This window comes from Cygnus olor, chromosome 5 (assembly GCF_009769625.2).
Source record: "Cygnus olor isolate bCygOlo1 chromosome 5, bCygOlo1.pri.v2, whole genome shotgun sequence".
NCBI classification, from domain to species: domain Eukaryota; kingdom Metazoa; phylum Chordata; class Aves; order Anseriformes; family Anatidae; genus Cygnus; species Cygnus olor.
In genome coordinates, this window is record NC_049173.1 from 57,876,225 (window position 1) to 57,892,799 (window position 16,575).

Below are 16,575 nucleotides of genomic sequence, written 5' to 3' on the forward strand. Positions count from 1 at the left end.
AAACGTCCACCTGCTGAGTGGTTTCATAGAGTTCTGGCCTTGGGGTTTTTGTTTGTTTGGTTGCTTTTGAACAATTTTCCACATACTGCCCTGGTATAGTCCAGTCAAAAGTACTGTAGATATGGTCTGAACTGTACTTGAAAAAAGCACATATGCAGTCTTCTTCCTTGAACTGCTGATCTGCAAATGTTGTCAACAGTATCCTTCATAACGCTATGATAATATTCAAGACAGCCTTATCAGGACAACAGCCAATTGCTTTGGCATTGTTATATCAGAAGATGTAGTTAATTCTTTTTTAACTAGATATTGATTTTCTTACAAATAATTTAAATTTTAAAAAGCTAAAAGGCATTTAAACTGTCTTCTATTTTACCTATAGATTAACATGGTTAAAAATTCAGTTTATACAATGAATTCACAGTACATCACAACTGCTTGAATATTTTATCTTGCAACACATAAAAGTAGTCTGGGATGTGAGCAGTAGAGTGCTGGAGAGGACATCACTCAATGCTCCATTACTGAGCTGTAAGTGGAAGGAGGAAGTGGGGAGTTACATAAATTGTTATTATCAGTTTGCAACTCAACTTCATTCTCCCTATGCAGAACAGGTGAAAGGTATTAAAAAAGAGAGGTGAAAAAGAAAGATTAGCCATTTAGTCTTACTTAGGATGCAACAGGGCCATGACAAGAAAGGAAGGACCTTCTCTTAGGAACCATCTAATTCCAGATGTAGATTTGTTACCAACATTACTATATTACATGCACAGTACAGATTATTTAAACAAAGATTTCAATACCAACTTTGTTGTTTTGAACCAAGGAACAACACATGTTTTATCAGATGTGCCTAGCAATCTGAAAACCAGAAATGAAGGTCATCTGGAATTTTAAATCACACTTGAGTGCACCAGCCAGGAATCCCTTCCTGACAAACAAGAACAGCTCTAGTGGAAACACTGTTTAGCCTGGATTTGACTCTTTTTGGGTGTAGCAAAACAAATGTAAGAAAAGGCTGACCTATGAGGTTTAAAGAAAATCTCTCCTCCTAGAGACCTTACTTATAAAATGTTTCTACCACGAATGTTTTATGCATGACTATGTTTTATACATCAATTTATTTCTGATTAAAGAGGTATATTATTTGCACCAGGAGAAATTAATTTCATCAGGCTAAAAACAACATACAAATTCCTGCAGGACAAGGAGAGAAATGGAGAAAACATATCTGAGAAAACTAAAGAATCAATGTTAGCTAAAACATCGGACAAAAACAGTTGCAACATCTTCGTTAAAAAAACAAAACAAAACAAAACAAAAACTATTATTAATTTTGATTTAAAATTCTTAATTTGCTCATACATATCACTTATTTAGGGCCACAATTTTATTACCTGAACTATGTAAAAAAAATAAATTCTTCCAATAACCTCCTGGAGTGAATAATGGCTGTCCCAACAGTACAAAAATAAGTGACAATGAAAATGAGGAAGTGTATAAAAAACAAGGCTCCAAAAGGCAAAGTATGTGAAGTAAGCACTAATTCAATGTGTATGTAGAAGACTTGTGCCAAGTGCTCTATCTTGGTTGAGATCTCAGAACATTATTGTGACCCAATGATAAATTTCTTTTCCTGAAGGAACTAATTCCAAAGCCAAGAGCGCAGTGCCATACCCGTAACTCACACAAAAACTTTCAAGCAGACACTAGAATAACTTGGTGGGGAGGGGGAAGTACAAAATATCTATAGCAATGTAATTTCAGGCCATTTATCCATTCCGATGGCCACTAAGCTGGAAGCAGACCAACTCCTACTGGGTTTAGTACACAGAGAGCATTCAGCCTCTGAGGCCACCCAAACTTTTCAAATATCTATCTAAGCTTATTAATAGTTAGAAAACATCACAGAACAACAACAACAAAAAGCAATTACACCACACTTCTTATGATTAAAGCACGCCCTTTCCCATTTATAATAAATTGCTACAACAGGAGTTGCCTAGTTGTATCAGACGTTTTGGTTTGTAGAATATTAAAAAAAAAAAAAAAAAAAAAAAAGATTAATAGTTTTCCAAGAGAAGTAACAACAACAAAAAATTCTCAAGCAAATTTAATTTCTAGCTTCCTGTTGGATTTTTGGTTTGTATGTTTTTGTTCCATTTCAAAATGATTTTTAAACAGACTTGGGCATCCCTTTACATAACACTGTCAGTTTGAACCAGATTTATTTGTCCAATGAAGTATGTTTTATCAGAACATTCATTACCCTTTTTGAGCATAGTGGAGTCAAAGATCAGAAAGCAATTTTCCTTCTTTCCTGTTCTCAAAAGTATGATTTTTTTTAGTGAGGTTAAGCAGTGCTTTTTCAAATTCCCTGTGCTTGATGTGTCATCTGTCGATGAGTCAAGCCTGTTATGCTGGAACTCTGAATACAAGAATGGTCCCTCACTCTGAAAACTTTTTTAAAAGGAATTCTTTCTTGTTTCTGTAGGGTAATTTGAAATATGCTTTCCTTTTATTTGTCGATGTCATGCCCATACCCATTGATACGAGGTCTTAACTTTGTACTTAGACTCTTCAAATATTCAGTTCTAGCATGACTGCATTGCCTAACTAGTTCTATTTTCAAAGACTGAAACTACTACATCAACATGAACAGACTGGAATTTCTTTGCATTTTTAGAAACATCTGCTCTACATTTCACTATGTAATATATCTATCTATATATTTACTGTAAAAGAAATTAAGGTGTTACTTTGGTGCCAAAATTTTAAGCATGTACAGGACATTACTATTTTTGACATACTGCAGATGGAGTGTTTTAAAAAGGACAGTTCAGCCTTTGCAGCCACGTGTAATGGATGCATATCCAACCTCTAGATAAAAACAACTCTATGAAGTAAATGTTTAGTCTGCCCTTCTGCTTTTCACTGCATATTACTTCTAGCAGCTGCTTTCTAGTTCACATAAAACTACTGCTGATAATTGAGAGAAGAGCTTTGGTAATAGCATCTAAATCTTCACTCACATTTTATTACTGATCAGCTTACCCCTTCCTTAATTTAATGGAGTTCATTATGTAAAAAGGGACATAATAGTCACAGAAACAGAGGAAAAAAGCAGGAGTATGACACCCCTTTGTGGTGATTACAACCTTTAGCCACAGCATTTGTCCTTTCTAAATGTCCTTACATCCTTTACTACTTAAAGCTTAGAAGAACAGCAAAGAAAACTCGAAGACCTAAGGAAAATGTTCAAGCAAGGACATCCATTAGGAAACTTTGGAGGGGGAAGAGGACAGGAGGAGGAGATCTGTCAGTCTCCCAAGGTACCGATTTCATTGTTACAGGTGAGGCAGCAGTGAAAATGAAGTATTTTTATTTTTGCCTGATCCACCTTTTAATTTGTCAAACTCTGCCTTTTCTCAGTGAACAGTCTTCACAGTACATCATTGTTCTTGGGTGCTCCAGTTGCAAAAGGAAATACTGGTCCCATTCAAACTTTATGCTACTATTTTTAATTAATCTGTTAAACTAGATTGTCACTCATAAGAATAAATATCCTTTGTCACCATCTGAAAAGTTGAATTGATCCAAGGATATTCCACAATCTCTCTTTCAACCAAAGCTTGATTTCAAAGTTTCAGAATATATATGAAACCACCACATAAGGTATTTCACAGTAAGTAGGTAAACAACTCCATGACTGCTATGCAGAGGAGAATGTCAGAATGAAAGGGTGATCTCTCAGCATGGAGATTCTCCTGTGCTCATTTACTTTCATAGCTACATGTAAGAGCCAAATAATAATCCAGTTGTAAACATTTTTTTCCTAAAAGTTTTTCTGCAGTGTTCAGGTTCATATTCGTGTCCCATATGTAGAAAGTAACAGTGAATGTACATTTCTGTCAGCACAGGCTACAAGAACCCTTGTAACATGTATCTCTGACCATTTCCATTTACTGTGCTTTGGTTCACATCACGGAGTGGTCTTACTGCTCATGAACTGGATTCTGTCTGGATGAAACTCCACAAGAAGACACGCTGCAGGAGCTCAAATACTGCACTCCAGCTGCGAAGTGGCAGGCAGCAGCCCTTGGGGCTAGGCTGAAGTAAAAACTCTACAACACAGGCATAATGGGGCTGCCAGGTCCTCGGCACCAGCTGTTTTACTCTACAGATCCACTCTTGTTTATCTACCTGCTAACGTAGATGTAGCTCCACTGCCTGCCAACTGCATGCTAATCACCATGACTAGTATTTCTTGCATATGCTCATTCTTTCTTTTTGTCTGCCTCTCACAAAATCAGGCAGAGTGGCTGCTGCTAAATAGCACAAGGCATTCTCTCTCTTCAGTGCCTGAGCAATCTGTCTCTGTGGTCTTCCAAGCCTTTATGAACCCAAGGATTTGGAAAATAAAACTCAACTAAACCCAACTAAATCATATTGTACAGAACAAAGCAGAGACAGAACTTTGGCTGGACCTTACAGTTCAGAAATACAATACCGTGCTTATAACTTTGATATGTGAAAAAATAAATGCTCCTCTCAACTGACAATTTTTTTACTCTAGTTTTTCTTTCAATAAATAATACTGAGTTAGTGTAGATGCTTTTTCAGATGGAGAAGAATGAAGCAAAATTAAGTGGTATTGAACATCAAAACATCACTTTAGCTAAGCAGCAGGATGTTTAGATCCTTGCTGAAAGCTTACCTGAGCTACAGGAAACTCCTTGACTCTGCAGAATCATGCAATACATTTTAAAGCAGGTAAAATATTAGGCACTTCAGCTGACAGGAATATCCCATCAGCAAGGAGAGAGAATGGGGAGGAAAATCCTTCCATCATTTCAGGACCTAGAAGGGTGATGCTACAGGCAGATGACAGTGGTACGGATGTTGCTTTATTTAAATTTTCCCTCTACAAAATCTGATTATATATCACTAATGTTTCTGAATATAGCTAGCTTCTCCTTTTTAATCAAAACATATATTCAAAAATATTCTGAAAATGCAGTTTTGTGCATGCTTTTGAAAATCATTATGGACAATTATGTGTACAAAATATTTAATTGCATGTACACACAGATAATTTCCACCGTTTGCATGTAAGCGCACATCCTTAAGTGTTTGTGAGAACAATCATAACGTTTGGACATAATTTATTCGATGGAAAATTACACAAATTCTATATTTGTATTTTAAGTGCGTCCCATATTTTTCCTACATTCTGTGTAATATTTGATCAACCGATTAAGAAACATGAAGATTAAAATTCAGGAGTTTCTGGAAGCATGCCTGTTACACTTAATTAGTGATTGTTGAAGAAAATGATCTGAGAAGCACCATACTGAATAGTGGCAAAGATCTACAGCAATAAAATAATCTACAGCAATAAAAATGTTCTGCACAATGTTTAAATTAAATTCACTGTCAATGGTAAACAAACAGGTAAAGCAAAATACAGTATTTTGCATTCTGTCAGGGTTTAATTTTAGAGTTTTATTTACAAACACTACAACTCAAAGAAAAGAATAAGTGTCATAGTAGGAAGGTGTAGTAATGCAGTTTTTTTACAGCCATGCTGTAATGGCTTCAGCGCATATTAAATATTTAAACATGTATACCATACATTAAAAAACTGACAGAGCAGCAGAGGATTAAAATGCAGCACTCTTGGAATAAAGATTTCTGATACAATACAGGGCATGGAAGCAAGGTAACTGAGTAACCATGAATCATCCTGCAAAGATGCTGAAAATGTTCAAAGGGTTAAGGATGGCAAATCACATTTTGTTGCTATGTGCAGCAAGGATAAAAATCTCCTGGAACCCCCTTTAATAGGTGAAAGGTGGTCTGAGCCAAAACGCACATACTGACGTCCAACCCTTCCCCAGAGAATCAATGATGTTTTTTTTGTGTGTGATCAATGTAATATTCCACAGCTAAATTTAGGGATTCTGCATCCTATGAAAATGGCACCTCTCTATGACTAATTAGCAATAAAAAAATTGTGGTTTTCTACAGGTTTAATTATTTAATCTCCAAGGTTTTGATTAACTTAAATCTTTTTAGTAAGGACAAAAAAGTATATGAAAAAAAATGCATTTCTAATGTTGTTTATTAAGAAGGGATTCTGTAATTTTCCCTAGTCAGCTTGTAAGATTACACCATCTTTGCTGTTAACTCCCCTAACCCAAGCAACATGCAGTGTGAGACAGACTGCTAAAATCCGTTTTACTGTCTATTATTTGACTAAATCATAAACTATGCCTACATAACTTCTCCTTCTTATTTTGCAATATTAAAGCATTTTTAATAATAGATCATAATATTCAGTGTTTGATTTTGATGTGTTAGAAGAAAGCTGAAAAGTTAAAAACAGATGTCTTTAGCCACATTGACAAAAACTGTTTTGGGCATATTTTATAATGCAAACAGATCTTTACACCCAGGTCCACTCTCTTTTCAGAACTGGCACAGCATCTGTGTGTTTACAAGTCACAGTGTCACTTCCACCAAAGTCAGGGAGAGTTTTGTCTGGTATCAGTGGGGCCAGATTCTACTTCTAATAATTCATTTGGCACCCAGGCTGAAGTAGCTGCAGTGGGTGGGTATTGTGCAAAGGATGAAATAGGAAATGGACACTTTCACCATAGAAACTTCCATTGTAAACCCTGTTTTCTCCAAGCACTTTGAATATTCTTGCTTACAGGCTATTGCTTTACCCAAAAGCACATAACAGAAATCATTTAGACGAAGACTTAAAGGAAGAAACCATCCCGAATCTCTGGAATAGGAGTTTGATTCTCAGCTGTGCCACCATATGCAACACCCTTATGGCTCAAATTAGAAACATTAACAAGAGAAATTAGCAGACAAGGAGTTTTTTGAGATTCTTGCATTTTGTGTTATAGAGAGGAAAATCCGGTGAAAGTCAGCTAATGAAAACATAGTCTGCTCTCTTCCTCATTTTTTCCTCTTAACCTCATATCCCCCATTTGTAAAATGGAAAATGAAGCTACAGTATGAAAATGAAATCTTTGATACCGTGTATTGTTCTCAGTAGTGTAACTATTTAATCTGTTTCTGTAAGATTTACTTTATCTAGCTGAAGTTCATTAGGGATAGACTTCATATAAAATAGGGGTTATTTTGAAATGGGTTTTATATTAAGCATATATTCAAGTGCATTTTTGCAGGAAGTGTATTTGCTATGCTAACAAATAAAACCCATTTTCAAGAACCAAAAGAATTTTCTATGCAGGAAAAAAAAATGATATTTTGTCCAAACACCTGTAGAAGAGTTCTAGCTGTATGGTTTCAGGGTGCCCTTGTGATTCAGGCAGACATTATCTCCCAAGACAGAGTAGTGCTATAGCATAATCATTAAAAATATATTTATCGGCAAAAGTCAGGCTTACTGTTTTCACTATTGGCGATTTAGCAACACATGGACAACTCAGCTAGAATGTCTCATATCCTAAACTAATTGTTCCAAATAATTGCAAAAATCTGACTAGTGAGTAAAAGAGACTGTATATGGACACCGAGACTCACAGTAAGTATAGCAGCTGTCCACTGATATTTCTATAGTTATTGTGCTACCAATAGTACCTGGTTCAACTACAGTTATGGATCAAGTCCTGATATCACCATCCTACAGCATAATAGATGCACATAGACCTCTCCATCTATCACATGCACTCCTTTACCCACCAAGGTTTTTTAAATGTTTATGTGGTCACAAAAAAATTGGACCTAGTGTTCTCATCAGGTAAATATTTAAAAAAAAAAAAAAAAAAACAGAAAACAAGCAATGGCCCCTTTTTCTGATTGAAATGGATACACAAACAATGTCTTCTTAGTCCATTTGGCTCTGCCTCACCAAGAGAAGGCAAGAGACATAGCTGTAGCTGCCAGGCTGACTATAAGCCCATCTAACTACTTCTGAAAAGTGTGAGGGCTTGTTTTCACTAGGTTTCTCCAAGGTTCCCTTCATAGACAGACTCTAGATGCCAACATTTCTCTAGAAATAAAATTGCAGGGCCATTTTATAAGTATATGGCTGCCTGGTGGAAAAACAGCCTTTAACATAATTCCCCTCATACAGATGAATAAAAAAAAAAGAATTCTGGTTTGTTCCATGGAGAAAGAATATTCACAGAACTCTCTTCAGCCGCCTTCTCTATAGAGCGTTTTCTGTTAAACATGAAAACAAGCTGTAGCAAGTGAAAGGCACGAAAGCCTCACTCCTTAGGGGAGAGGAACACCTGTGAATGCCTCTACTTACAAGGAGTTACTGAGCATTATGAACTCTTGATTATCAGACAGTAAAATAAAAGAACCCATCTTTCTTTTTTTTTTTTTTTAATCCTGTAAATTATCTCAGATGGGGATATAGTTGGATACATCAGGTATGTCTAATTGGGAATGCCAGCCACTGCAATTTTACCTATCCAGTCAATGTGCCAAAAAAACAAATCGACCAACCCAACCAACAACACCAAAAAACTAAAACCTTGCTGGGCCATTAACCCAACTCACAAGCAAGTGAAGTTACCCACTTCTCTGACAAAGTTAATAAAATGGAAAGAATGAAGGACAGAAGGAAAACTCATTTGGGAGATCTTCAGACATTTGAGAAACTAAGTGACAAATTCAGTTATATTCCAACAACCCAAGAAGGATGTGTGTGGCAGGCCTACCAGAACCTGTATGATTGAAAGACTGGAAGAGAGCATATTTGTTTGATAATTTGCTGAAAGTTTCTGTTTGGCTAGTTTCTAGGATTTGTAGCTGTAGTTGGTCAGCTCTCATCTATAATTCTTGATATACACAATAATAAAGACTGAAATAATGAACGCAGGATTAAGCAAAGTACAAATATTGTGTGCAGTTTTTTCGTGTGTTTACTCATTTAATGCCCCTGAAGATCCAAATGCTAGCTTATTATTCCCCATTTCAAATCAGTGACATGGAGACAGAAAAAGGTTACTCAAACTATCCAGAACCTGGCTTTAGAACAAATTATTATTACATGCATTCAACATTTTAAGAAGAAAATAGTCCAGGCAGCTATATCTATTTATGCTTAACATTTTTGAAAAACTGCTGAATCCAACTGAAGGAACAAGTGACCGCACCAAAGAAGAAGAAAAAAAAAAATGGCATGACTGTAAGATACTTTTCAGACGATTCTGTAATGTTCCTGACAAAGAATAGGTGGTTTTTAGGGTATGCATTAGGTCTGTAGAGTGGGAAAGATTGTTGTCCATTGGAATCCCGCTTTACTTGAAACAAGAAGGAAATACATGGGATGAAAATGGAAGAAACTGCAGAAGAGTGGAAAACTGAAGGACTAAGGATCAGGTAACTTCCAAGATCATATACAACGATCTCATGACAGAGGCAGAAGACTCTCTTTTTGGTCTCCCCTTTCAATGACATGGTTTCACTGAAGAACCAGCAGTATGTCACAACCTGTTCACGTAGTATGAAAAAATATTAGTTTTGTCCTTACAGCTCAGCTTTTTTGCCTGTTGCGGTAGTGGGTTCATTGCTCTGTGCTGTGCTTCCACACCGCTAATGGGAAAAATCAGTCATGAAAACAGACCAGCTGCTGGAAGAAAACTAACTGCACTTCCACCCTTTTCATGGGTGATACAATCCACTCTTCCTTTTCCCACATTAGTTTCTCTAAATGCATTCCATTTCCATTTAACAGATTCAATGGAAAACTACATAAGTCTTACATAAACAATACTTTGAAACAGTCACAGACATGTCACATTTGTTTTTCCCTTAAGACAAATTCTTTCCCTATTGTGCATAGCATTTCTAGAAGATGGACTTCAGACTTGCTTTTAGGATCTCTTAAATTAAACTGACACTTCTGAACATCAGGGATGGGTTAGTCATGTGATTAGGAGTAGCCACAAAAATTCCATGGAATGAAGTGTTTCCTGACTCAGAGCTCAACTTAGTATGTCCAAGTAGGTGAGCATGCAGCACATCCAGAAATGGCTCTACAGTTGTCAGGAATTTCCTTTCCCAATGTGATTTAGAGCACTCACCAGCACCTCTGATATGCTGGTAATCCGTTTTCAACTCTACCTCAAAATTTCCTTCCCAGAAACAGACTGAGTGGTAGGTACAGACAATACAGACTGGTGTCATCCTCGTACCCTTCACTCACCTTCAACAGAAGGGATGCTGCTAAACGTTTCTGGCCTTGGAGATGCAATGAATTTGGCCCTGTACCCGTGTCATTCTACTAAAGGTAAAAAGCACTGCTACTGGCCATTTGTGGTTTGCAGTGCTAAGTGCAGTTCCATGTTAACAATGCACGATTACTTGTTCCTGGCTTTATTATCTGTTGGTACTTACAAAATACAGACTGACCAGTGTATCACAGTTCTGCCCTCTAAGGGCATCTGTGACCAGACTGTAAGTAAAGTGAAATGCAAATGGAGAAAAAAAAAAGCCATCAGTTTGTGAAAGACTGCTTCTAAATGTTCTGTTAGTACTTTTGTCACTGCAGGCAACCAGAGTGTGAAGCAGGTAAGAAGACAAGCAAGCTCTTGACGTCAGTTATTCCTCATTTGGAATGATTTTAAACAATCTTTGACTTACGTTCATGTGCTGATCATTGATTAAGCCACAGGGTTGTTTCCTCCAGTGTTTCTTTGCCCTTATTACTATCAACAATATAGTACTTTTCCAAATCAGCTAGTTTCAGACTGTGTGTATGGCCTATTAATAAATGTACTTTTATATATATATATATTTTTTTTTTCATTAATATCCATCAGACAGTTTATTCTCTGTCAAGCGCTGGATCTCTGAAACACTCATCATTGTCAGCAATAAATTATGTGGATTTCTTAGTTGCACTTCAGTATAGATTTATGCAGAAAAAATACATCATTCATTCAGCAGAATGATCAACTTTTATATTTCTCCATGTAGTTACATATTAGTCACTTGGCATTTTCAATTAAAATGAATATGCGCACTTAAATAGTAAGGAAAAAACAATAGCAGGCATACAGACTTATTAGGCAAACAGCATGCATACTGCTGTAACTAAGGGACTTTTGATATTATGAGAAACCACCGATGTCAGCTTTCATTCACATGACATACACACCGATTTTAGATAGAATTTTCTTTCAGTGTCATATATTAAAAGCAAAGGAGGGCTCAAACTCAGAGATTAATAACCTGTGGGTTATTATTTCAGCTGTATTCAGTAAATATTGCATGTGTGCCTGGATTTCAGGTTTCATCATAGTATGAGGAGTAATTCGTGAGCTATCAGCTGCATCGAGAGTGGAACAGTGCAGAGCACTGCACAACAACAAGCTAGCAGACTAGTAGTTACATGTTTCTATAGTCAAGTCATACAGTAAAATGATTAGCCTGCTGTTAGCTAGAACTGACCCTCTTGGCAGGACGTGAAGCACAGCAATGTTGATATTCAGTCGTTTTCTCCTTTTGTTCTTTGTTTCTCAGCCATGTTCTCAGCTGTGATAAGAAGGAAACCCTTAAAGCTTCTGCACACATCTTTTTCAGTCTAAAAGGTGTTGAAGCATTGAGTAACTACTACTAGGATGGTTCGGGAAGCTTTGTCATGTGATATAATGTGTGTAAATTCCAGCCTACCAAATAAAAACAGGATCAAAGTCTAAGCTGACTTATTGAGCCAACGCATCTGGGGAGGTATTCTGACACATGGATCTTTATTTATTTTTAACTCAGTGAACCTACAAATACCAGTGGCTACCTAACAAGCACATTAGCAAGAGGTGTTCCTGAAAAAACTTGTGAGAGGATTACAGCCCTGTTCAATGTCATGTAAATTAAAATTCAACAGCATTGGGCATGTAGGCACCTGAATGCTGTTCTCTCCCTACCCTGCTGCCCAACGCATTCTCCAAAAATACTATCATATGTACAGCCAAGAAAATAGTCACATTAAATTCAATGAAAGCATCAACAGAGGTTAAAAGAGAAACACTATTAACATGCAGTGCTACTCCTACACCAACAGCTGGTAAGCCCTCAGAAAAGCATAAACAAACTAATTAGACACAGAAAAATCTTCAGTATAATGATGTCCATCCACGCATTGTACCATCCTCTTTGATAAGCAAGGGGAAAAGTGAATCAACACAATTTCACTTGCAGTGATATGACCTCTGCACCTATGACCTTTATCTAAGCAGTATGGGTACCTTTACGTATCATTGTGCTGATTTACACAAGTGTGCCCAGCTACCCCATTAACTGGATATAAATTCCATCAATTTCTCTGTAAACCCTTTTCAAGGAAACTTTTTTTTTTTTTGCGTTCATAAGAACTGCTGCAGTCTAAAAATTCCCAAAGGAGTGTGTGGGAGCTTGTTTTACCTCTGTAATAACTGTGATTGTGAAGTTTTCAATACCTATAATGGAATAGCAAAGACAAGTCATTGTACAAAGTGAGAGCATCTATTAAAATTTAATTACAGTATTTCTGTTGTTTCCAAAAACCTGCAATGCTGTGTATATTTCCTGGCATGCATGCAAGACTACTACCACACTTTCAACTAGAAGAGTAAAAATTTTTGCTTAAAAATGTAACGTAGCAGACTGGGGAAGATGAAGGTAAAAAGCGGAAAGAATTCTACAAGTCGCAAGATAGCCAACTTTGTCAGCAACTGTGCATATGTGTATGAACCTGTGTCTACTACAGGTAGTAGATTTAAGTCTGTTCAGATTGTGGTTAATTTCTTCCACCTGTTTCTTCCTTTCCATTTCAACGATCATACCACAACACAGGTACAGCCAAAGTTGGGAGTTTCATCAGATTTGCTGCTATGTAAGGCTTATCACCCAATGATTTTATTCCTTCCCAAGTACCGTGTATTTGCTTTTCAGCTCACAGGTACATGCATGAATTGCACACATTTATTTACAGAAGGTTTGGTTTTCAAAATAAGACACAACACCAAAACAGCCAGGAAGCATGCCTGCTGTCTTCAGTAAAGGCAGAACCAGAACCTAAATGCTACAGATTTGATCCTGTGCTGTTGTATAGTGATTTAGCTCAGTTATAATTACCTTCTTAGCTGTGGTTTTAGTTTAGGGCAGGATGTCCTTTGAAATAGATTTTAATGACATAAGAGGTATAGATAGTAGTATCAAGAACAGTTTTCCAAAATTTGCAGAAGTGAAGAAAATGAAGAAAGTGAATCTAAAGCAAACATGAAATAGACAAGTGAATTTAGTTGATGAAATAGTCCAGATTGTCTCCCAACCACAGGTTCTCCTAAACTTAGAGACCCACAAGGTCATATTTTATTTTCTTTTTGTTCATTTAAGTATCTTGTCTATTCTCAGTAATGTATACAAACAACTTAATAATGACCTGCAAATTTTCCATTGACTTTGGGACTTTTGCCACAATGCTAAAACTTACCTTAAGTGTTCTGCAGTCACTTACTGCTCAATGACATTAAAACAAATGAAGGATTTTAAATTTCACAACACTTCATGAAGACATGATTTCAAAAAAGAACTATGAAAGCTTTGATGGATTACAGCAAATAATACCACAGGCAGGGGCTCTTTTCTGTACTCATTGTTAATGATTACAAAAAGTGGAAGGAAAAGAGGTATGCCAGCCTTAATAATCTGCCTGCCATCAATGGAATAAATATATTCCTCTAGCAGAGGAATAGTACTGGCTTGCACCAAACATTGGACCACTCTCTACTCCTGAGGTATTAGGATGTGTAGGATGTATTAGGATGTGTATTCTACCTTTTACTGGCAACAGTTGGAACATTCCTTTCATTTTAAAAGGAAAAAAAAAAGTCTTAGGCACCCACTACTATAATCTTTACATTTTAGTAACCTGCCAGCTTCTTCCTTTGTTTAAAGTAAGGTCTGGTTGTACACAGGATTTTAGGTCTCAGTTTGTATTTATCATCTGAAACAGTATTCTTCTACAGATTTTTCAAGGAAAGCTCAGAAAACACTATTTTGTAAGAATGCAACTGAAGATGTATTTATTTATTTATTTATTTTTAACTGCTAGGAGAACAATATTTTAAAACAAAGGCAATGACAAGCAGGACTTCAAAAGAGGTAAGTCAAATTCTATTTAACATCTTAATTTAAATATTTGCAATTGTATTTCCATTAGTCAGAACTGTAAAATTTGCCCTGTGAGTTCCATCATTTAATACTTATCACTCAGTACTTCACTTTCATATTAAATATTTCCCCTAATACATAATTCCTGCAGGAATGTTATAGGATTATTTGAAAAAAGCCTCCACCCCCAAGTTTCTAAACAGGTAATGATGCTGCTAGTATTTGGATGATCTCCAGGAAAAGGAGTAGACTAACAACATATATGCTGGATGAGAAAGGATTATGGGCAAAAAGATACTTCAAAAAGATATACGTGCAATACATGTATAAAAAGATATACATGCAATGCACATTTTTACTGTTGCTCTTGTTGCTTCTTGCTGCCCACTCTAATGAACAAGTGATGCTCTTCACCTTCATAGATCCTACGTCATAACAGAGCTGTGCAATGAATATATTAATCGCAGCAACATGCCATGTTAACAAAAGGCTTTATCCATACCCTACTTGTACTGTTACTCAGGGATTTAGCATGCCAGTGAATCTGTAGATTTAATTTACTGCAGATTTCTTCTCTTTTTACAAAGAGAGCATCAGATGTTTTTCTCATTCCAGTAGGTTACTCTTGTTCTGGTAGCTCATGCGAGAACGTTCTATACACATAATACATAAGCAGTTGCTTATGTCTATAGAGATCACATAACAAAACAATTTAAAAAATCCAAATTCAGATACTGCTAAAATACTGCAGTTTGGGGTAAATGAATGGTTCTCTCTCCCTCTTCCATTTCCTGCTCTCAACAAATCAGCTTGCAATGCATTGCATTTACACTGTTCCACCTGGCTATGGAGCAGGAGGCCAGGGAGCTGGAGCCTAACCCATAGTGAGGATGCCTAGGAAGCTGAGATGCCTTAAAAGACAGCTCGGGGTGATGGAGAGAGGTCCACAGACTGGGCACAAAGTAGCTGTCATATCCCCCCCATGGTCTGTGGTCAAGTTCATAGAGATTTGTGTTCTGCCCCCATAATCCTTTCACCTAGATAGGAGCAGAGACTCAGAAATCAGCACATTAACTTTTATCGTAAAGATTTCACTCATCAATAGAAAATGTAAATTTCCAGATGTACATCATATATGACTGCGATCATGTAGCCACAGAAGTATATCACGGCAACAATAGAATAAATTACAATTCTTCAATTTTGAGTTTGTTGCCTCAAAACTTAATTCTATGGCCTATAAAATGCACAAGGCAATTAACATATGCTATATTGCATTGTATACCCAATTTGCTCCTCCTAACAGGCAAGTAGGTACTCATATGTACTTTACTATGTGACATATCTAAATTTTGGGTCATATTTTGCTGAAGATTTTAAGGTGGTTTTGTTTGTCCAGCAAAGTGAATGTATCATATAAAACACTGCTAACTCTTTATTCTCATACTCCTAAATAAATTTTATATACTTAGCTTCAGCATCCCTTGTTTGTCAGTGGAACTTACTAAAAACCCCACAGTGTAGTAATCAAAACTGAAGAGGCTAAATCTCAATTTAAACATAAAAGGAGACGAAAGAAAGACTGGGAAAGTTTAAGCCAATGAGAGTGTGAGTCATTATTATATAACAAGCAAGTTGGGTAGGTTCTGATATTTTAAGCTGAAGAAGAGAGAGGTTGAGAGGGGAAGAGAGCACAGAAGTGGGAGTCAACAGGGGAACTGAGGTAAAGTAAGTGGGTATTTAAAAGTTAAGGATCACTAATAGGAACTTACATGTTCTCTTAAATCTTGTTTTCCTACAACTTTTAAATCTCAGGTAGAGCTCTTAAAAATGTTAATTCTGTTTTCATCCCAATGGAATAAGTATCCATTTAAATCATATCGGTGTAATTAATTTTCACTAGGTAGTCATTAGGCAACTTGTAGGTAACTTTGACAAACTTCTTCCATTCATAGAAGACACAGCTGGGTAGAAATTAGTCTCTAAAAATACTTTCACACAACCTGCTTGTTTTCTAGTCACTGTCTTCTTATGTTATGCTCATTCCATCTGTCAATAGATATGAGTCACACATTCGACCTTTCAGTTTCACTTGCGCACATAAATTTCTTCCAATTTCCTGTGAAACAAACACTTTTAACTCTTTAGGGGCTTGCAGTTCGCTCAGATCACATGCTAGAATGGCTAAGGTAGAAGCAAGCTCTTGTTACCTTCTGCTGATATTCTGAGCTTTCCAGCCTGCATTCTCTTCAAAGCAGACTCTTCATCTTGCTGACCACCCTCCTTGCCCACCCTACTGCCAACTTTTCACTGAAAAACTATCAAATGTGTTGAAGTCTGGTTTAAAAAAGACAGCCTAACTATATTTTCAAAGAAAGCTAAATAGCAGAGAAGCAGATACAAGTCACTGCTGACATTACCAGACAC